The 22,441-nt window shown below is 41.0% G+C and overlaps 1 protein-coding gene across 1 annotated transcript in view; it reads right to left on the bottom strand.

The window, feature by feature from the left end:
* The window catches only part of LOC117210357, a 67,999-nt gene extending 47,016 nt beyond the window's left edge, over positions 1–20,983 (bottom strand). Inside the window, exon 1 of the mRNA XM_033453298.1 lies at positions 20,683–20,983. The gene's annotated coding sequence lies outside the window, so the exon portion shown is untranslated. The remainder of the gene's footprint in view (positions 1–20,682) is intronic.
* Between the last annotated feature and the right edge of the window lie 1,458 nt (positions 20,984–22,441).

Below are 22,441 nucleotides of genomic sequence, written 5' to 3'. Positions count from 1 at the left end.
AGTTCCTTTGAGCCGCGAGATTAATTTTCAAGAGATCGTGACTCGTCGCAACAGACTCGATTCCAATGATCGCTTTAGCCTGCACCGGCTTTTACACTGGTAAATACATTTGCCCCTTTTTTCCGCCCACAGCTTTTTCTCTCGTTTACGCTAAATCAAACGGTTAATTACTACTGCCATTAGAGCCTGCCAACGAGCACGATGAAAGGAACCACCTGGAACAATGATGGCAAAGAGTCCTGCCCCTCTCTTTCTCTTTACTTCGTCCCTTCGCCTCTTCGCCTCTTCGTCTCGTCGCCTCTTCGCCTTTCGCAAAAGCTCAATAAATTCTCGATTGATCGTGTTTCGATTCGTATTACGACGCCCGTTGATCGAGTTGCCCGATTTTACGTTGTGAGACTTTACATCGCCAAATCAATGCTCTTTTCACCGGAATAAAACTCTGTCTCGTTATTTCGTTCAGCGGAACCGTAATAGATTCTTACGAGTCGAAGAAGAAAGAATCGCGGACATGTTCCGTGATATCGAATCGTTTGTTCCGTATTTTGTCTATGTTTTTATAGGTTGATTTTAATAGTATGACACGGACCGGACAAGACGAGGATCAAACACGAATACGATTCCACGAGCAAGCTCTCAGCCCACGATTTGATCGTTACCGCCATGAATATCTTTAAAGAACGTCACAGTCTGTACATACATTTTTCCGTTACTCTTTTCAATTACCACCAAACATTATACTGAACGGCACGCACATAATACAAACAAGGCAAGTCAAATACCTAGGAAAACAAACCTGCCCCCAGGTCACCATTAACAACACAATAATTCCTAACAAGCACTCAGTCAAATATCTGGGCATGACCCTGGACAGAAGGCTAACTTGGAAAAATCACATCACAAACAAAACGAAGCAACTCAAGGACAAACTCAAGAAATTCTATTGGCTCACTGGCCGACGCTCCAACCTAAGCACGCAGAACAAAATTAGCCTCTACAAGACCGTAATAAAACCTGTCTAGACCTACGGAATCCAACTATGGGGAACAGCAAGTAACTCCAACATTGAAATACTTCAACGCTTCCAATCGAAAACGCTAAGATCCCTAATTGATGCACCTTGGTACGTAACCAACGAAACAATACACCGCGACCTCAAGATACCCACAGTCAAAGAGGAAATAGCAAAATATAGCGACAGATATAGCAAAAGAGTCAACAAACATCGAAACCCCCTAATCACTGGACTACTTGATACGACGGACCAGATTCGCAGGCTGAAGAGGCACTACCAACTAGACTTAAACGCTAGATTCAATTAGTTATCTAAATTAAGTAATATCTACTTATTTATAATACTTACTTATAAATTATACTTATCTATAATAAGTATTAACTTATTGTAAATAAACAGCCATGTCACTGCACCACGCCAGAAAAATTACTGAAAATTCTTAACGCGAGAATTGATTGTAATTTTAATAAACAAATAAAAAAAAATACCTAGGACTCCACTTAGACACACGATTCACATGGAAACAGCATATTAAATGAATAATAGACAAAATACAGATAGCAAGGAGACAAATGTATTGGTTCACAAGTCGAAAATCCAAACTAAGCATAGAAAACAAACTAAAAATATACAAAACAATCGTAAAACCAATTTGGACGTACGGAATGCCACTTTGGGGAACAGCAGCAATGAGCCATATAAGCAAAATAGAGACAATCCAAGCTAAAATTCTGAGATCAACTGTAAACGCCCCATGGTACGTTAAAAACGAAGACATACGGAAAGACCTTGGAATACCAACGGTCAAGGAAGAGATTAGCAGATTCGCAAGAAGGTACAGAGGAAGAATAGCAACGCACCCGACCTGGCTGGCAGCGGAAACGGTCAACACCACCATACAAAGAAGAAAAAAGGAAACACCCAGCAGATCTCACAAAGGATATTCTTAACAATCACGAAGATGGTACCCCATTGGGGGTAGCCACCCACATGATAATCAAACAGATAACAAATTCTACCAAATGTCCAAATTGGACAAATTGTGAATGTGAAATATTAAATAAAAAAAAAACTTTTCAATTAGTTCCGTTCCTTATCGTATTTGAATTATTTACCTAGGAATTCGGTGATTGTGGTCGCATCGACTCTGTCTCGTTCGCGTAGTACGTTCTTCTCTCGTGCATGGAAAGGAATTTCTTGCGGGGGAAGAGGATCGTGAATAGCGAAGCAATTACTGGCATGGCAATGTTAACGAATGTTTATCGAGGATTTGAGGCTTTATCTTACGCTTTCGTCAACTACGAAATAAGCAATTGTTTAACGAGCAATTTCGGACATCATTTTTCCTTTTCATCAGTTTACGAACCTTTTATATCTTCTTCGTATCGGATGAATAATAATTTACTAATTGATATTACCAGCGAATCGACAAGTATATTATGTTGCAATGGTAAAATTATAAAATTGTAAAATTGTAAAATTCATTTGTAGATCTCTGTTTCGTTAAGAGAATCATTATTACCGTGCAAGATCGTGCAAGGTTCTTAACACTGATAATTGGTAACTTGCGATTTGTAAAATTACGCCAACGGATAATACAAGTTCAGCCGTCGTGCAAATGTTCTATAGAGACTGTACGAATTAGAAGCACAAAGTAGGATAACGTAGGACGTCCGGTAGTTTCGTTCAGTCTGTTACGCAAAACTACTTGAAAACAATACACCTGCATCGAGTATCGAAGGTATTCGTCCCATTGGCGAGGCTTCGAGATTGGCTGTTGCAGGCAGATAACGTTATTACACCGTTCGTGTATTTACAGCTGTGAATGGAATATACGTATGGTGTTTCAACGAGCGTATCCACGCAATGAACAAAACGGATTATCGATGCTTGGATAAAGAAACATTAAAGTGGATTTTCACTGTGTCCACTGCTGTTGCAACCACACGATACTTGATCTCGTATTTTAACAAATTTCTATATATTTGATATTTTGCGCCACTGTTTCCCAATTTTATACAGAAAATTAATTAATTTTATAAATTTTAAATACTTTATTCTTTTCGTTCTTCTACTTGTTGTTCCAACTGAGAGAATAATTCGTTTTAAAACCGTGTGAAAAAATATTCCGCGAAGGAACATTCGATATGCGATTCGAATACTATCAAACGACGAATACGTAAAGAGTATTTTTCAAAGAATTTTTAATATAATTAACGCGTAGTTAAAAAAAAAATTAGTATTTTTCACAATATAGTTCAATTATTGTGAAAAGTATCGTTAAACCGTCAAAGTACTATGCTTTCGATATTTCACACATTTTTTCATATTCCGTGGAATTTTCCACTCTGAAATTTCCTATAAACCCATAAAAGAAACCACAATTTGTTAGCGCGTGTTCGAACGTTGGGAATTGAAAGATCACCGTTTAGGCGGCGTTTAAATGGGACAGAAATTCGCTGTTACATCTTATTCTTGCAAGCTTGATATTCTAGAGATAGGTGAATTTAATGTACATAAACCAAATGATGGAACTTCGTTTGAAAACGAATGGTAAAACGAATGGACGATTCGAGCAGCCGAATGGTACAAAAATCTAATTAAAAGAGGAAATATCCGTGGAATTATTGGGACCACGCGAACTCTGGATTAGTCAGTTCTGACCTACAGGGATTTTACACGCACGCTGCTATACTCTTCTCGAGGAGCGCACGAGATGCACGCAACGTGCTTACGCCGTTTCAGCCCGCGAGCCGTAAACTCTCGTTTAGGGAATTTTCTCGCTAGTGCGACATTTTGCGCTTTCGCTAATTGGAAGACGACCTGGTTTCGTGCTTGTGCTCGACGGTTGGCATGGGTCGTGCGTTGACGTAAGAGCGTTCGAGCATAGTGCTAAAATCGCGCATAAAGTTAAAATAGTGGCGCGGCGCGGTGGCAGCCAGGATCGCGCGTTAAACTGGCGAAGCTACCCAGCCGAGGAACATTTAATTAACGGACGATTTCGCCACTTAGCGAGCTCCCTTCTGCTGTTGCGTTTCTCGTTCGAGAAAGACGAGAGACAGGCCGGCTCGTCGAGCTTCCTTGTTTCCAGGTGAACGTACCAGGTAAATCCACCGTCGTCTCAAGCAAATCGCACAGGAGTTTCGAGCTTTTCTACTATCTTTTTCAACTACTTTTTTCAGCCAATTTTTCCATCGTTAGCTTTAAACCGTTTTAACGAGAGCTAGGGACGCGGAACTCATCGATTTCATCGTAGCTCGTTTCCTTTTTAGAAACGTATAAGCATTTGTGTTGTAGGAATTGTGTTGGGTAGCGTATAAAATAAAGTATCAAGAATTATATCTAACGATAATACGATAGCAAAGTCATTTCAATTTTAGCACGACTCTCTCGCTCCTCGATCGTACCACATTAGTACTTGGCGGCAGACGACAATCTTGCCACGTGCAACCAAATTTCCACACGCAGTCTCCGAATCGTTCCTCGCTCGTCGCCGACACTCGAGCGTACGAATTTTCATTTTTCTAGTATTTTTTTTTTTTTTTTAATATTTCACATTCACAATTTGTCCAATTTGGACATTTGGTAGAATTTTTTAGCTGTTTGATTATCATGTGGGTGGCTACCCCCAGTGGGGTACCATCTTCGTGTTAGTTAGGTTATATCCTTTATGAGTCTTTTCTAGTATGAAATCGTTTCGCACAGTGTGAAAACAAGACTGTTGTGTTGTATTTCACATTTGGATCTTTGCACTTTTCTTCTGTTCTCTTCTCGAACGCGGTAGTTAACGACTTTTGAGACATGAAAACAGAATTCTCTTCCTATTCGACCTATCGTACGAAGCGATTAAAAGGCTTAGTAGGAATAAGGCTTGCAGCTTTTATCATCGTCTCGTTGCCTAATTTCCTTCCTAATGTTTCCGGCGCTCTTTTCACTTGTAATTCTTTCCAAGTTGATCAATAGCGACTCATATTGGTTCGTTATCTGTCCATTTTTGCCCATACTCTGACGCTTGAAACTCGGTCTTTCCGCCGTTTCAAGAAATATTTTTTTGCACCGAAAATAGGCGTTGAAGTGGTCACCACTTCTAAGAAAACTCTACATCCGGTCTTTTTAGTTTTCTCAAGCACTGAAGCCATCGACAGCGTATAGACAAAAGACTGGGACGCAGGCAGACCATAAACAGTAGGCAGGCGACGTTGGCTTCGGGGTTTTTCAGTTATAGGGTAACACTACTATCGTGCGGTCTGGACCAGCTCAAATTGTATTCTTACTTGTAATTACACTTCTGTATTAAAATATATTTTTCTACCTTACAATTTAACCACGCGTTTCTCTGTTTATACATCTAATAATCTCAACAATAGGGATAATCTGTGAAATAAACTTACGATTCGCAACGAATACGCCAACGTAGGAGAAAATGTATAAACGAGATTAAGTCTGTCTCAAGAGAGAGAGAAGGAATAGCAAAATTAACCTGATCTTCGATCAAGGTCAAGGACAAGCGTGAGGGGCAAGGGGAGAGAGAGAGAATACAGAAAGAAGAGGAGGAACAGGCAAGGAACGCGTTGAATCGAACTCGAGCGAAATCATTCAAATCTCGTTAGTAATTATCCGACAATTGTTTTGCCGACGTCGAATTAATTGAATGGCGCAACAAGAGAGCAGTTTAATCGAGTTTTGTATTAATTCGTAACAGCGTGGAACGAGAAGGAACGAACAACCAAGTAAACTGTCATTTCGTGAAAAACCGTGCGAAATAGACGGCTACTGTTTTTCTTATTTCCGGATAACTTTTATAATTTCCTTCCTAGCTGAGACTTGACACGCGTAAGATGAGAATGACAAGAATACGGATAAAGTTTAACACGTATATACACTTCTTGTATATATTCTTCCTCGACGGTTGGATAAGAGCAAAAATATTCACAGTTCTGCTCATAATGGAAAGAGAGAGAGAGAGAGAGAGAGAGAGAGAGAGAGAGAGAGAGAGAGAGAGAGAGAGTGAAAAGGAAGAGGGAGAAGGAGGAGGAAAGAAGAGAAAAATTTCTGTGGATGAAAATTTCAAGTTGGTCTTTGCGGGTATCCTCGTCTGCCTGGCTGTATTTTCGCGTAGATACGCATTAATTATACTCGTGGTTTTCAGCACGGTATTTCGCTCGGCAGGAATATTTGAACGTGCCCAACTCTCTTTCCCCGCGGACACCGGCTAAATGAAGTGGCAATTCCGTCGAGATTAATCGTCGGTAAACGATCAAAACGAAGTTGATTTTAGCTGTTTTATAAACGTAGCGATCATTCGCAATTGCTCGCGACTTTCTCCTCGTGCAAAAAATTCTCACTGATAAATGTTAAATAACTGTGCCGAGGAAATTCCGTCAAACTTTTTGCATCTTTTTATGGTTAAAGTAAATACCAGACTATAACGTTTATAAAGTAAATCTACGATTGTTATCGGTGTTTTCCGACCGAAAAAAAGTCCTAAAGATGAAAAGAGTAGAACATTGAAAGATTCACGGATTCAGCAAGATTGTGGAAAATTTTATTTTTGAAATATCGTAGTTTACCGCTTCGACACACCATATAAAGTTATTTTTTTCCTTGATCCTTAAAATTCCTTTCTATATTTTGCTGCACGACAAGACACGTATTTGCTGTTTTACAAGACACGCGCAACGTTGGATATCTTTTTTTATTCGGTAAAGATATTTTCTTGGTTCGTTTCGGTATACGACTTGCCAAGTACATGTACCTGTGGAGCACTGTGTTGAAATATAAATGCCTCGGTATTACGGTTTATAAATATAAATCGCCGTTTGTCCCGCAGGTGTGCATTCACGGCGGTGTTATTCGCGGGCGGATAGTCTCGTAGCGCGTGCTCCATCTGATAAGCTCGAGGAAACCGAATAGACGCGTGCAAAGATATTTCCCATCGGCGAGAGAAAACTTATTCTAAAGTATCGTAAAACGTTATCGTTGTCGGATGATGCGTGTTATTTTACGTTCGTTCGATTTCTCGCCGATTTGTTCGTTCCTTCGAGTGTAACGCCAAAATGTAACGCTCGTTACGATCGACCGCGTCGAGTAATAAAATCTCACGAATAATCGATTCGGTAGCTGTTTAATTAATCCGAGTGACGAAAAAAAAGGAAAATAAAAGAGAGAAATAAAAGAAGCGACGTTGACTTTATCGCGCCTCGTTTATTATCATATATCATACGTCTTACCATTTTACCGCTTTTTCTACGATATTCGTCGTTTATGATATTTAATATCCTTTAAGCTACGTCATAATATAATATATATATATATAATATGACCAACTATCGACGAGCCTTTCAACGATAAAATTTATGGCATTAATGGGCTAAATGCGTCCATACGTTATATACGTTAGTTACCGTTATAGTTCAAAACCTATATCCACATGGGTGTAATTTATCTGGCGGAATCAGCGTGCTTTCGCGTATTCGCGCCATCATCTTTCTGCGTGCAAGTCGTCCCTTCTTTTCGTTTTTAGCTCTACCATGATAGCATTTAGCTTCGACACGATCTTTATTATCTCTTTCGACGTTCTACCAAATTTGATTCGGCCGTGATGAACGTTATTTCTCGAGAAAGATGAGAATATATCCGTTTCACGAAGCTTAATGGCATCGTCGTTATTAAAGGGGAAATATATCTATATCAATATACGCGAATGTATACGCGGTTTTGTGCAGCACATTACGGCATCATACGAATACTTTTTGTATTACCACGTATTGCGTGAACTTGACTCGGATTTCATCGACATATTCTATGCGCTATTTCTATGCGGATAAACCTTAGTAGCATACGCACAATTCGTATTTCCGCGTGTTCGTTTCCGCCGCGGTCACGTGCCTCTTAATTTTTGTGATTTCTTTATGGTTTCGTGATTTATTAGTGGATCGTAAAGGTAAGTTCGTAACAAGCTCGAATCAGCAAACTTAATTACATGTCAGCGAGGTTATCAGAACAAGGGTGAAACGTACGTTAATTTAGTGGTACATTTTCTTTTTATCAACTTCGACAGAATGAAACAGGGGATACGTTTAATTAATTGGTTACTTTTTCGAAATCAAACATTTTTATCAGATAAAAGTCGTCATTCGTAATACTAACTCCAGTTTATGTGGTATCTCTGAATTGGATTAATATGAAATTTTCTCGCAATAGGAAGTGCGATTTTTAAATGTTAACGATTTACGAGACTGGAGAAACGAGTACAAGAGAAAGACGAGGATTTTTAAATGTATTCGTTCAATGAAGTTGTCAACACAGATTAACAGAAACGAATTTTGCATGGAAAGCTCCATTTGTAAGTAGATTCGTGTTTCGTTCCTAGATCGTCTGAATACTTTTGAACCAGCGAAACGACAGCTCCGTATCGCGTATCGCGATGTGTCGCATTTAATTATTTAACGCTCTTCACTGTGCGACCAATTGTTCGTCTTCCAGCTACTCGGAATAGAACGGGTCGGGTCGATCGTTAAAAACAACGTACAACGATCGTATTGCATCGGATGCACGATTTAATTGAGTATTACGTGGTCCATTTGATCAAACCAGTTTTAGATGAATGTCTTTGATTAAACGAACCTTAACATCTTTCCTCGAGTATACGCGCACATCTGATGTTCGTAATTTTATTATTCTTACGTCGTTAGTCTACGAGCGTGTATACGTAACAGAATTTAGCAAAACGTAATCTGATCAATGATCGATTAATGTACGATGATTAACGTAAAATCAGGTTACTAATCGTGATTACTCGTCGTTTAATAATCGTTGGTTAACGAGTAAGAAAAGGATCGATCGCTCGATTGATCGTTAATTACGAAACAATTAGAATTTTTTTATGCCTAGTTCCCATAGCTGTGAATATTTTAATGCTACTGAATCCCGCAGTCATAGCACTAAGCGATCTGGATTACGCGAGTAATCGTAAAGTAAAATTACGCGAATGATTAAAAAAAAATTACCTATTAACGATTACAGAAGCTGATTAGCTAATTACAGATTTGTAATTAGGACTTATTCGTCAACGATAATCGGTTGATTTTGTAGGAATAGAAATCTCGCGCCAACAGAGCAGCGATGAAACGAAGCTTTCGATGTACCACTTTTACACAGGTAAATCTCGCCATTTCTCTTGGCACCTTTTACCTGGTAGTTGGTTCAGTTCACCGTTTCATTTGGAATGACGAGCGTACGATCGCGCGCTGGCCGTTTAATTTACCTGTGGTTATCTGGCTACTAGCTCTAGTCCTGAATATTACGTTCAGCTCGGTCGTTCGTCAACGCGTCGTTAGATGCTACGTGCTGATCGGAAGATAGCGTTTCAAACGTCGAATCGTGAGATTTTGTACACCGCTGATATTGGTAAATTTTTATACGACGTATTCACCTGTACGATAATTTTAATGAAAATTGTAAAAGAGAGCGCGCAACGTATGCGAGCTTTTGAGAATTTCTTAATTCTATTAGCACCGAAACATCTAGTTAACATCTAGCTTTTCGAAACTCGAATAATTCATTTGGAGAAAACGTAGATGGTGTAGATATAGGACAGGAACTTCTGGCGAAACGAAAGTTTGGACGCGTACGCGAGTCGCGCTAATACCACGTTTATCACGTTTCCCGTGATAAAAATGATGAAAACGATAAAAACGATAAAAACGATAAAAACCTGTTGCATAAATCGGCTTTCTACTTATTCTACGTCTATTTTACGCGTTCGAAGCCACGCGAGCAACCCTCCGGTGTGGTTGGCTGCGCGTTACCCTTGAAACATAGTCTTAGTATCGATGACAGAATAATACGACGTCTAATACGTACTTGCTCGTACGCATGCACCGTTTGCGTATAGAGGTATATGTAGCGGAGAACCTAGAACGTAGGAGGTTGTCGAATATACGCCCGTGTATCCACATAACGTATATTCGATACACGTACATACGTAGCCTGTAGGTTTAACGTGGCCTGTCTCGCTTCCTCGTGCCTCGCTACGAAGCGATAGACGAAATTGGACAACGAACGTGGCTCGATGGTGATCACGAGCAACTCGATCATGCGATGCTTCGGTCGCCGATCGAGATCTGTCGAAATTGGCTGTATCGCGTGGCGCGAAGGTAGGCGTGGAGCCTAGTAGTTGGTAGCCGCCTTTAAACGGGCACAAAGTTGAACGAAAACGGACGAGAGAGGCGATTGCATCGAACGGATAACGTAATTACCATTCCTATCGTTATCGTAATTATTATCGTCACGATGGCCGCGCATCGCCACTGCGGCTAAATTAACGTTGCCCTGGTAATTAACGTTCCTTCGCGCGGTTGGTTCAAGTTATGCAACGAACAGGGCACACGGCGTCGATCGATCCAGAGATGTTGCGTACGTACGTGATTTCTATGCGTCGCAATGTATTATTTTAAATCGTTCGAGCTGATCTCACGCATAGCCTCTCGACCATTCTCTGCAGGCTAAATACTTTAAGCACGTGGTCGAGTCTGATTAACCTAGCAAACGTTGTTCAGACCGAAGATTTATCCGTCGATCAGTTATTCTTCTTGTTCTACGCTTCTCTTCTAACGGACTATGGATCTAAGCAAACCGTCGCTTTGACGAATGAAACACATGAAAACAAACATACGTTGCATCTGTATACAAGGGATAGTTGGGCATTACCTTATTTTCCAAGCATTTCTTCTTTGAAACATGACATGCATGTACTGCTAAATGAAATTCAATATGCTTCGACCTAATTAATTGGTATGTGAATGCTGTGATAAATTGACATTTTTATAGAGTTACCTATCGTTTTCTAGAAACGCGCTGATCTTTAAATATTAAATAGAAGATGATTTAGAATTCTGATTCTGATAGCAATTTTAAGTAAGTCTTAAGTAAGTGTAAGTCTTGAATTATGTTGGCAAAATGACGTGCAGCGTTCTAAGCACACCAATGGGGATTTGTGGATGCAGCTGTGTAACCTTGTAACGTCACGTACGTCCGTAACTTGACAGAACTACTCCATAATTGCCTATTCCGATTTTACGTGAAATCTAACGCTCGCGCGAGTTTCGGATTAAGTTGCTCCGATTGAATGAACATTTCGGTTGGTCGGATCGAAGCAGAGGATTATGGCACCGCCATAATGGTAACAAGTCGTGCACAGGATGACGATGAAACACGCGTATATGAATATAGATAATTCTCTTTAATTATATTGAAATACAAGTTTTCTCTTCAATCGTATCGTATTATGAAAATTGATTTCTTCTATGGAAGCATATTTTAGGCTTTTCTCGATATTTAGGCAGATGGTTTAATAAATGACGAATAGAAGATGAGAGACATAGACCGACAACGATCGATTTACGTTTAATTCGTTGCACCCAACTACCTGAGAACAACGCACCTGTCTCGAGTATGGAAGGTACATTATTCTCGTGCCACTGCAGGCTACTTACAGATTGGCCACAACATAGATATAACGTTCTCATACTGTACGCGAAATTGCAATTGCAGGTGCAACGGGTACGCGTACGTATATTTTATATATTATTTTATATATTATATTATATATGCGCCGAACAAAACGGATAATCGGATAAAGGAATTTGAAAACGCAATTCCACCATGATCAACGTGATTATAATAAAATATAAAGTTCGATTGGCTAGTGCGTGTGCGAGCTCGAAACCAAGAGCAGAGGGGGTGCGTGTATCGTAATAACATCGCGTTTCTTCTTTAATTCTGCGAAAGCATGAAACCATTCCATTCGTTAGCCGCAATGTATTCTATTCGTATTCTGGAACTTACCGCAATACTACGTTACTGTAATATAAGGCACTTATTTTCAAATATTCCGAAAGCTGGGATTTTTACGTTGATAGGGAAAAGATTACGTGTTTGCTAATATTTATATCTAAATAAATCAGATAATCGATATCATCTCGGAATATAAATATATAAAATGGTTCGAGTAGACTGGATAAGATCAGAAACGAATAATGTACGAGATATATCGAGATAACAAGAATAATAAATTCCATTAATCGTTAAGATGCCAACTTTTATTTTCAGTTTCAATTTATTTATACGAATCAACGTGTCGAAATAAAGATAATAATTAATTGCTTGCCGACTTTAATATCTAACGAAGTTAGTAAAGTTAGGAAAGTTTCAGCGAAGCACGATAAAATATACAACGAATATTAGTAATTCCTGTCCTAAGCAGTTTTTATCGGTATTAGTAACGATTACCTTTGACGGAGTACGTTCCAACTAAACCGTAGTTCGTACCAAATCGCATGAAACATCGTCAGCCTACGGAAAAGGTACCCGCCAAGTAAAACATACTCTGATATTTTTCATTCTTTGGTACATCCCAAGTGCGTAACGTACTTTTCAAGTACTCGTGTAACCAATTGCACGGATAGTAACACCTCTGGTTTGTATTTTATTCCAAAGCACGTTCTTCTTTTCCTAAGCGTTTCATCTGTACGCGACTCGCGTAAAGTAACGTACGTCATAAAACCGGCTGATGACGTGTACGTGTAGAAATACTTGGGGGTGTGTCGCCTTGTATGCAAAACTTGGTTCGTCGATAGATGGTCGTGATTGCACTCGTAGTATTCGTGATGGTTGCCATGGCAGTGTAAGGAAACAGTGGAACGAAACTATGCTGGGAATGTCGAAAGTTGCGTTACAAGTGGAAAAGAACGTGGGCTGTGTTCTGATTTCGGCTCTGGCATTTTACGCTCACCACCTACGCGTGCAAGATTAACCTCACGGTGAAAAAGTAAAAGAAAATTACGCGTTGAACCTACGCGGACGAAGAAATGTTTTTCTCATTTTACAAAGTACACATCTTGGGGAGTGTATAGCGTGCGCGATGGCCACTACGCTAAGTTACACGAACAGAGTATTCTTCCATTCGTATTTATCCATTGCTGAAATATTTCATAAGTCCAGCGAATAAAGGAATATACGTGATTTTTCGCTTCCACATTGCCTCGAAGCTACCCCTAGGAAGATTAACAATGTTTTCGTTTGTTGGAAGATGAGCGAGATTGAGAAATAAAAATTGGCGAATCGTAACGGGATTAAGTCACGTGATCTAACGAAAGACTCGCGGAACACGAGAGGTAAAAGAAAGAAAAGGAAGAGACACGCTGTCGAGTGTTTCTCTTGTACACTCTTTGTTTGTTGTAGCTATAGCGTCGAGCCTGTAATGGTTACGAATAAATAAATGAAAGAAAAATGTTACAAAGTGGTAGGTATAGCGACTACGTTCGATAGTAGGTATCGAGAATTCTTTTAGTCCCTGAGACTATATGGGAAACACGTACCACTCGGAAAGCTTTTACGTTTATGATCTGATTTGATCTCCGAGTTCAAGAAATCACCGAGCGGTATCGATTTGAATATGATATTGACCTCAACAGCAGGGAAATAGATTTGAACAAATTTCGATCTAATTTGCAGAGTCCTTGTCGGGTCGATATTACGTATATACCTGTTCGTTCTTTTAACCTCCCTTTTCTCGTACTCTATAGGTATATTCGCTTTCGATCAAGGTTAATAGTTTTGCTGTTATAGACTTTAGAACGTATTACTACTTTCTTAAAGTCAATTATTTCAAACGTTCTCTAATAAAAATAAAGATTCGGGAAATAAATAAGTATCGAAAGCAAGTAGAAGGAGGTGACGAAATTTTGATTAGATTGTCTCGTGACTCGAATTGGCAAGTTGATAAATATTTTATTATGTATGTTAAAGTATACGTGAAATTGCAAAAAAAATAAAAAAGAAAAAAGAAGACACAATTTCTTTAAATACTCTTCGCAAGGAGTTATTTTTAATTTATCGAACGAATCGAGACGTACGCGTCCGTATGATCCACCGATATTTATTATTCGTACCTTGTTAAACGAACTGCAGTGACCTTTTCTCGTTTGCTGGTGAAACGATGTAAGATTATCTGGGTGGTAATTTAGTCGTTAATTGGTGCACTAAATTTCTGCTTGCCTGGTGCAGCGAACGGATGAAACGGACTACGATATATAGCGCCAATTATACTTGGCAACCGAAGTTAATGTAGGCGGGGAGTGTTAATGGATTAATACTCGATGGGGCTATGAAACAGGATGAACAATGTTCAATGTATACCGTCAAGTCGACGAAAGTTGACGAAAGCGAAGCCCCCGGCAGTTTCGTGGAAGCTGGCTATTCACGTTCTTCTCTTGTGACAGCCGGGAAACAAAGTGGAGCGCGATAAATCTCGATCGATTTTCTTCGTGACTACGGAGTGACACGGGGCACGGTGTAGTAGACACGTCGAACGTGCAACTTGCACGGACTTTGATTTACTTGCTCGTTCAAGTGCGCTGTTATTTTACTTTTCCAAAGTTAAAGATTCTTCCAACGTGCTTGGAAGACTTCGCACGCAACCAAAATTACAATTTTCTCAATGGAAACATCGGTTGTATGTTTAACGAAGAAACAGTTCTCGCGCAGCCGTGATATTCCGATCGTTACTCACGAGCGAATATCCAACGAATCAACTACTTGTTGTTTAGGAAGAAGAAGATTAGTGGATCGTGCTGTTGGTTCGTGATTGAGTAGGTTCGATATTCGAAAAAAACTATGCCCACATTCTCTGTCAAGGCAAACGTAACTTGCGAATAATCTCGCTTCTAAGGATGCTGGGGAAAGGAATTAGGCTTTACAAAGGAAATGTTTATACGGCGAGCGCAACAGTTGAAATTTCAATTTCATTTAAATATCAAACATAGCGATGCACCGGTCGATAGTGAGGTAGACTCGAGATAGCCCGCCATCCCTACACCCTTATTATTTCTAGTTTGATTTTCTAATTGGTAAAATTTGATTCGATGGGATGAGAAACGGTATACGAATTACTGTGTCACCAGGCCAACTTTATTAATTAATAATTATTCAGCTTATGGTCTGGAAAACGAGGATTTACATCGGTGGGTAGATCGTTTGTCGACCGGGTAGGTGATCGAGGTTGTGTATCTGGCGTTCAGTAAACGCTCGATCTCTCCATGCTCGACAACGATATCCGATGTTTCCTGATTCTACTTTCGTAAACGAATGGACGATAGCCACTAATGCTAGTGTATATGTGTCACGCGTACACTGTATGTATAGGAAATGCAACACAGCTACGATACATGCACTGCATCAACGTTTAACGAGCAGTTCATGCTCGTGTAAATAGCTTTTCTCGCGATGATAACTTCTTTCCAACGTTTTTTCAATCTTCCACTTGTAACCGCTAACCGCTGAACGCTTCCGATCTACTCGATAGTTTGCGCGCTTGTGTGTGTGTGTGTGTGTAGTGGTAGTAGTTATAGTTTTGTCTGATATTGAATTTACGTGACAATCCTATCTTTAGGGATGGTGTGATGAAAGTTTCTACCGACTAGAGTAGGATAAACTATTTCTTCCTTGCCCTCAACTTTCTCTCTCTCTCTCTCTCTCTCCACTCATTTTTAAAGAATAAACAGAAATGTCATTTTATGACCTTGGTTGCATTTGCATATGCATATGCATATGCATATACAATATGGCTGCATATGCATTTCACTTTAGCCTATGTAAGATTTGCACTTGCTTTTGTCATCCAACTATCGGAATGTAACGAGAAATAAAACGTACAATGCCGTGCGTTTCATCACTAAAGCGTGTCTATGATTTTTATACGGCAAATACGGTCGATGTGGAAACAATACGCGCGTAAATAGCAAATTTATATGAATTTCCCTGCACGTGCGAGCTCTGGAAGCAATTACGTTGATTAGTATTCGCAAAGAAAGAAAGAGAGAAAGATGGAAAGAACGAACGATGATAAAAAATAAAACTCGAAGAAGATAGACGCAGTTCGGTTCGGGGAAATTTATCGTTCGCAAATGAAATACCCGTGTACGCTGTGGAAAATGTCGGTGGCTTTACTCGTCTGTACGACATTACCAGGATCTTGCGTTTAGGTTATTAAAATGTGCCGCAGCTACGCGAAAATATTGGCAGCTGAAAGTTCTTGCCTCTTTATTTCAAAGTTGGACGCGTCCCGGCTTTACGTTAGGAAGCCATTATTCCCGCAAGTTCGCTTTTAAAAGGTACGGAGAGCAGGTGGTCCGGTGGTAGTGGCATTATTTCTTTTTTTTTTGCGAATCGAAATCGAGTCATCGAGGATTCTCGTATCGTAGCGTGACACGAGCGTGTTTTCACGAGGGAACGTTCATTCGCCAGACCGCCGCTCGCTTGGCTTCTCTATGCTTCCATCTGATTACGAATCTTTGAACGCTCGGACGACATTGAATTCGATGATCTAACTGTTCGAATTTTTTCTTAAAAAGTTACCTTATGGCGATACATTTTTTGGGAAAGAAGCTAACACGTTCGTTCTCTGCGTTTGCTTACACCGTTTAAACGGTACATCGATCCAGTTATTCGTAACGAAATAACCGGATTATTATTAACCGCGTTACGATATGCGGATACTTTGGATAATTGCGAATCACGATCAGGTCGATGCTAAAAGATTCTTCGAACAGGATACTTAACCGCAATGGCCACGTTGTCGTCTACGCGTATGTCCAGTGCTTGTAACAAATACGTACCTTTCTGCATAGGTACGTGTAGGATGGAAAGCGGTGTATAGTTAAAACGCAGTGTAGTAGACCGAGAGAGCTTAGGGCGCGCAGCACGTTTTAGGCGTGCAACCTTGTACTAGCTAGCTGTACTCGTATATGGGTGCAAAGTTATACATACGTGTACGAAATGGACGCAGCTGGCTTAACAAAGGGTGTACGCGGATAATATCGTTGGCGCTGCTTTGCACCGTGTAGCTCGACATCCGTCACACCACAGCGGATACATTCTCCTGTGAATTGCAACTTTTCAGTTTTCTTTTGCCCGTTCGTCGTTTCGTCGATACTCGCGTTTCTAGAATTTCGTATTTCCATCTTTCTCCTTTATCTAGTTCTTCATCGGCATCGATCGTCCTCCCTCGCGACTTTTACTTTGTTGTGAGTAACCATTGTGTATACTCGCTGAGATACCTGCTGTTTGCTCTGCGAGTTGGCTGAATTCCACGATGGTTCAACCAACCATATTTAGGCGATTAACGCGTTTCGATGGTAATTGGTAATTTGTATTTTTTCCGATTAACTTCTAATCTTTAATCGTATCGTAAGGATCGTATCAGTTTCGATCAACATCGACTGCCACTTTCGTCGTGCTCCACGAATACGTGGAAGACGGAATTTTCAGACGTAGAGAGAATAAAAGGAAGCAGATAAAACGAAACTTTGAGATTCGACGATTCGAGAATCGCCTTCTTCGCTTATATTTCTAATAAAATTTATATTCTGCATAGATTACTTTTCCTTCTTCTTCGGCTTTCTTCTGCAAGTTCTTCTGCAAGCCGTTTAAAATGGAATTGTAGTCTGTTTATCTACACGTGGACGTACGTCTGATTTAATGGACGGCGATACGCGACGAAAAAAACTGTCAGATTGGTTTGCAGCGGTAAAGCAACTGACACGCGGAAGCATCGACCCTGTTCGTCCAACTATTAGAGACAAGGCAGAGAGAGCCAGCATAGAACGAAGATGGGTATTTTTTCGTCGATATTTCGCAATTCCAGGAGGCGCGAGCCTTGCGTTCCTCTTCTTTTGTGTCGATTGCTCGTGCACGTGAACCAGCTGCGCGAGACATCGCGCGTTTTCTTCTTTTTAAAATCATTTAGCACATCGACAGCGATGTACTCGTGCTGACGAGATATCGAGTTCGAATGACCCTCGAGCTCGAATGTTCGGTCGATCCATCGGACGAGCGTACACGAGGCAGACAGGCGAAAACAAAAAATGCTTTTCAAATCACGAATCGATGTTTTACGCCACGCCCGATCGAGTTTGAAATTTAATCGCTGCGCTTGAAATACGCGCGTATCGCCGGTTTCGCGTTTAGATCGAGCTTTAACTCCGTCTATTCGTAACCGTCGAGCTTGGCCTGTTGATTCGATTCGATGTTGATTCGATTCGATGCTGATTCGATTCCATGCTGATTCGATTCCATGCTGATTCAAGGGTGGAAAAGTGTTAAAACGATCAAAACGATCAAGACGATCAAGACGATCCAGACGATGAAGCAAGTGAGCAATTGAGTCGCTGCAAGTAGTGGCCGCTACGGACAAACGGACCGGGATACCTTTAATTAATACGTCTATTTTACATTACGTAAAATACGAAACGAACGATTAATCGGTTGAATTACGATCTGTGTTTCTTTTTCTGAATCTGTTTGGGAAATTACAACTCCAACAAAATGCTGGTCGCTTTCATGCGTATCTTCGACCTAAGTCTAAGTAAACGTTTGAAGGAAGATTTAAAACCTTTTAACGTAAGAATTTCATGTATACGAAATCTGTGGATTTTATTAGTCTACTTGCGTCAAACTTGCGTTGCAAGGTAGGTAGATTTTTGGATCAAATATTTGAACTTTCCGATGAAAGATGGCAAAAGTGTGGTAATTGGCTAATCTCGACACTTTTACATGGCCGAGAATGTCTCGATGAATAAAATATGAGAAAAATGTTTGAAATCGATCTTTGAAACGGACCCTGTGAATATTTAAAGAATTTAATTTGAGGATAAAGGATACCTTCGCTGCATTGTAGTGAAAATAAAAGGAGAAAGAAAAAGGAAATAAAAAGGGGAATAAAAAGAAAAGAGGAAAGAAAAAGGAAAAGAACGATATATCTGCGCTTGTGCTGGCCTTAAATTCAGGAATTCACGCGTATGCTTCTTTTTTCCTTAAATATCGATCCTACTCGCTCTGACTAGACCATAAACTCCGCTATTCCGCAAGACGTGTGCTGAGCTTTCGGATCTCGTTTACCAAGTTCGTCGATCGAGATAGAAGGGATTTCGGACGGTGACCGAAGAAGATGGAAATGAAACTACGAGATGGAAGAAATGCGGAGTAGGGTTGATTAGGAACGCGTCCTACCAAAGGAAAAATAATTTTATCCAACGTTTGCCTTATCTTAGTTTGTTCCACCCACTCGTAAGCAAATTCTGATTCTACGTTTATTTACGACCACTATTTCTATTAAGTATCACAAATTACCATTTCTTTTTATTTAATTCCTCTTTATCTATTTATTTTGTTTCCGTTGATTAATTTTTCTATGGTCTTCGAAGTTATATCTTACGAAACGAATAACGCAAATTTTACGTATTTTTTTCTCGTAAGACACATTTTCTCCAAGTAAGCAAACTTCTGTTCTTGATAACAACGATTTCGATGATTTTTTATGCAACGTCGACTTTTTATCCCTATGTATCTATCAAAGTTTAGAAGTAAGAAGCAAGAGTACTCGAAGGCGGAAGACATTTTCCGTGTCAAAGCGTATCGTTATCCTCGAGTATCGAACGAACACGTACGTTAACCTTATTAACGTTTACCTTGAACTTCACTTTTAGCTTTTTGTTACGTACACGATGGCCTTTAAGCGCCTAGGAAACAGTTTTATTCGATTCTTGCATGACTGGGAACAATTTTTCCCCTCGATCTTCGATCAACGCAAATCCCACGACTTTCGTACGAATTTAAATTCTCTCGTATAATTCTCGTGGTGGAATCGCGTTTTTCGAAAAACTTTCAAGGCGAACGTCGAACTTCGTCCGATTTTCCCAAATGCACCAACATCTGTTCACAGACATTCGCTCACAGACAACGTGTCCACGACAACAGGTTTTAAAACAGGCGCACTAAAACGAACGACGAGGTTTCGGTTGAAAGAACGTTACGCTGGAAGATGCACAAAGCACAACTTGCTGGTCGAATATTCACGAGAGTGCGGGTATCGCGTTCAGAACGTAAGAAAGAGCTTGATCGCTCGATGGAAGTAGCGAGCCGTATAGATAGAACTGTCGTCCTGTTAGCGAAAAAAAGAAGAGCAAAAGAAAAAGAAGAACGGCCTGGCAAAGCTGGTCGGGCGCTCTTACCGACCGACTCGCGCACGAAAAGAAGAACATTCGCCACGAGGTCACGTTGCACCCCGTTGTCTTCCATCCACTATCATCCGTTACAATGTATGCGCGTTTACGTATGTGCGCGTGCCGTCGCGTTCCTAATCACCCTGTTTCACGGTTAATCAGCCGAGTGGCCGGAACACGGAGAAGGTCAGAGAATAGGGTGAGGCGCAAAACAGAGGAGACAAGATAGCTAGGACAGACAGAGAAGAAGATCGAACAACGGATAAAACGAGAAGGACAAAGATGCAGAGAAAGGGAGACAAAAATTGTTGCAGGAAGACACAGAAAGAGGCCACTACTGATACGAAAAGAGAAAGCGAGCGAGAGCAACGTGAACGAGAAACAACGAGAGACAGACAGATACGGAGAGAAGGATTCGTGCTAGTTAGTATAACGTGTGTTACGTGTAGCACAGAAGAGAGAAAGAGAGTGAGTTAGAGATAGAGAGAGAGTGAGAGAGTGAGAGAGAGAGAGAGAGAGACAATGAGAGGATGTGAGGGAGGGAGGGAGGGTGGAGGAGGGGAGAGAGCGCATATCACAGTTAAGTGCTCTCGATATATATCGCACCTGATCAATTAAGCTGCTTATCACGCCGAAATCACTGGTTAGGCTGCCGGCACTCCATCCACCCCTTTTCAACGACGATTATCTCGTATATCGTTCGATCAGCCCGCGATTCTTTCTCTTGATCGACGTCGGCGACATTTCTGCCCACGTTTCGCGTTTCACACGGTGCGTCTATTGTTGGTTTACGCGACGGAATGATAAACAGGTGGAGTCTGTCCCGAGGCAAGGGTGACCAGAACGGTCGCAACGAGCCTTCCACCCTAGCGAGTCCCGCTCCTCGCACGACTGACTGAAGCCTAGAATCGAGGCTTGCAACCAACCCTCCGCCCCCACGACCCTTCACCCCTTTCAAACGTTGGGGAGGCCACGCAAGTGGCGCCACGAGCTTGCAAAACCTCGCCTCATCCCCTTCTGCCCACCCATTCTGCATCCTACCATCGAACGCTGCTCTCATCTACGGGGTGGCGCGCGCGGTTAAATTCTGGCATCCTCGGTATCCTCGTGCTAGCACGGTTTACATCGTTTGGCCCATTGGGCCGCAATGATTTTAATTTCGTTCGACCGTACCGGCTCGTTCGTATCGTATAATTCCTCGTGTCTTCGTTACAACTGGCGAGAAATATTTTTCCTTTTTGCATTCGTCTGCCCAAACCTGTCCTCGATTAATTCTTATAATTGTCAAAAGAGGTTGCTCCTAGTATCCTCAACTACGACGAACCCTCTTTATTTTACAATTTGCAGCACCATCTACATCTCTATATCGAACGTTGATTCGCGTTAATAATTATCGATCGTATCTAATAACCGATCGATAATTTGTCGCTCGTCCGAATTGTCTTGTCCGTAACGATCCACTCTGCGCGTCTCGTTGATAAGTCGTTGATCGTCCGATTGATCCGAGGAGATTCTGTGTGACTGTTGTTTAGCGCACGCTTCACACGAATATCGGCCGATGATTGTTCGAGAATCGTTCCGCAATCAGTAGTTCGAGAGATACTTGGTATCGCGCTACTCCATGTCCATTGCAGGTTACACGGTAATTTACTTTTCGTTTTGTATGAGAGCAAATTCATTCGTGGAACAACGATATCGAGCGTTCGCGTGCGATATAAACGGTGAAAGGGATGAAACGCTCCACGAGTTGACGCGTGCATTTTGTACTTCGTTGTTCGAGTTAGGTTCGACGAAGCTCTGTCGGTAATGAAATTGCGTGCATTTCGTGCGCGGTTTTCCCCAGCAGCTTTTTTCGTCGTACCGTTTTCATTCAGCCACCTTCTTCGACGCATTCCTTTCTCTCTCTCTCTCTTTCTTTCTTTCTTCCAGTAACAACCACCTGTAACCCCCCTCCCCACCCCACCCCACCCCCCTGGAGACAGACGTTCGTTTGAAAGTGTACGCCCTCTCCTCCTTCTATCATCTTCCTTTAGCCACCCTCCTCTCTTACACTTAGCCTTGGCGGCCCTTTCCGCTCTTGATCCGATCCACTGGATCGCAAATCGCACCAGACGATCCATCAAAAGACCATGCACCTATACAGTACCCTCTTTCTCTTTCGTTTACCCGTGACTATCGACAGCACTCTGCAACTTATCTTTTCCTCAACGTAGTGTACATAATTTTCGACTTGGGAACTTTCATACTTTATAGAACGTGAATGAGAAAAAGACGAACCGATGGGCCAGATTTCCCTTATAAATGAGAGATAATGTGAAATAAATTGGATACATGCATTCTTTCCACAAACGAGATAAAAGCGCGA

This window comes from Bombus bifarius, unplaced genomic scaffold, assembly GCF_011952205.1.
Source record: "Bombus bifarius isolate JDL3187 unplaced genomic scaffold, Bbif_JDL3187 scf7180000008203, whole genome shotgun sequence".
Lineage (NCBI taxonomy): Eukaryota > Metazoa > Arthropoda > Insecta > Hymenoptera > Apidae > Bombus > Bombus bifarius.
The sequence above is the reverse complement of the archived record's forward strand: the minus strand, read 5'-3'. Positions and strand labels throughout refer to the sequence as shown.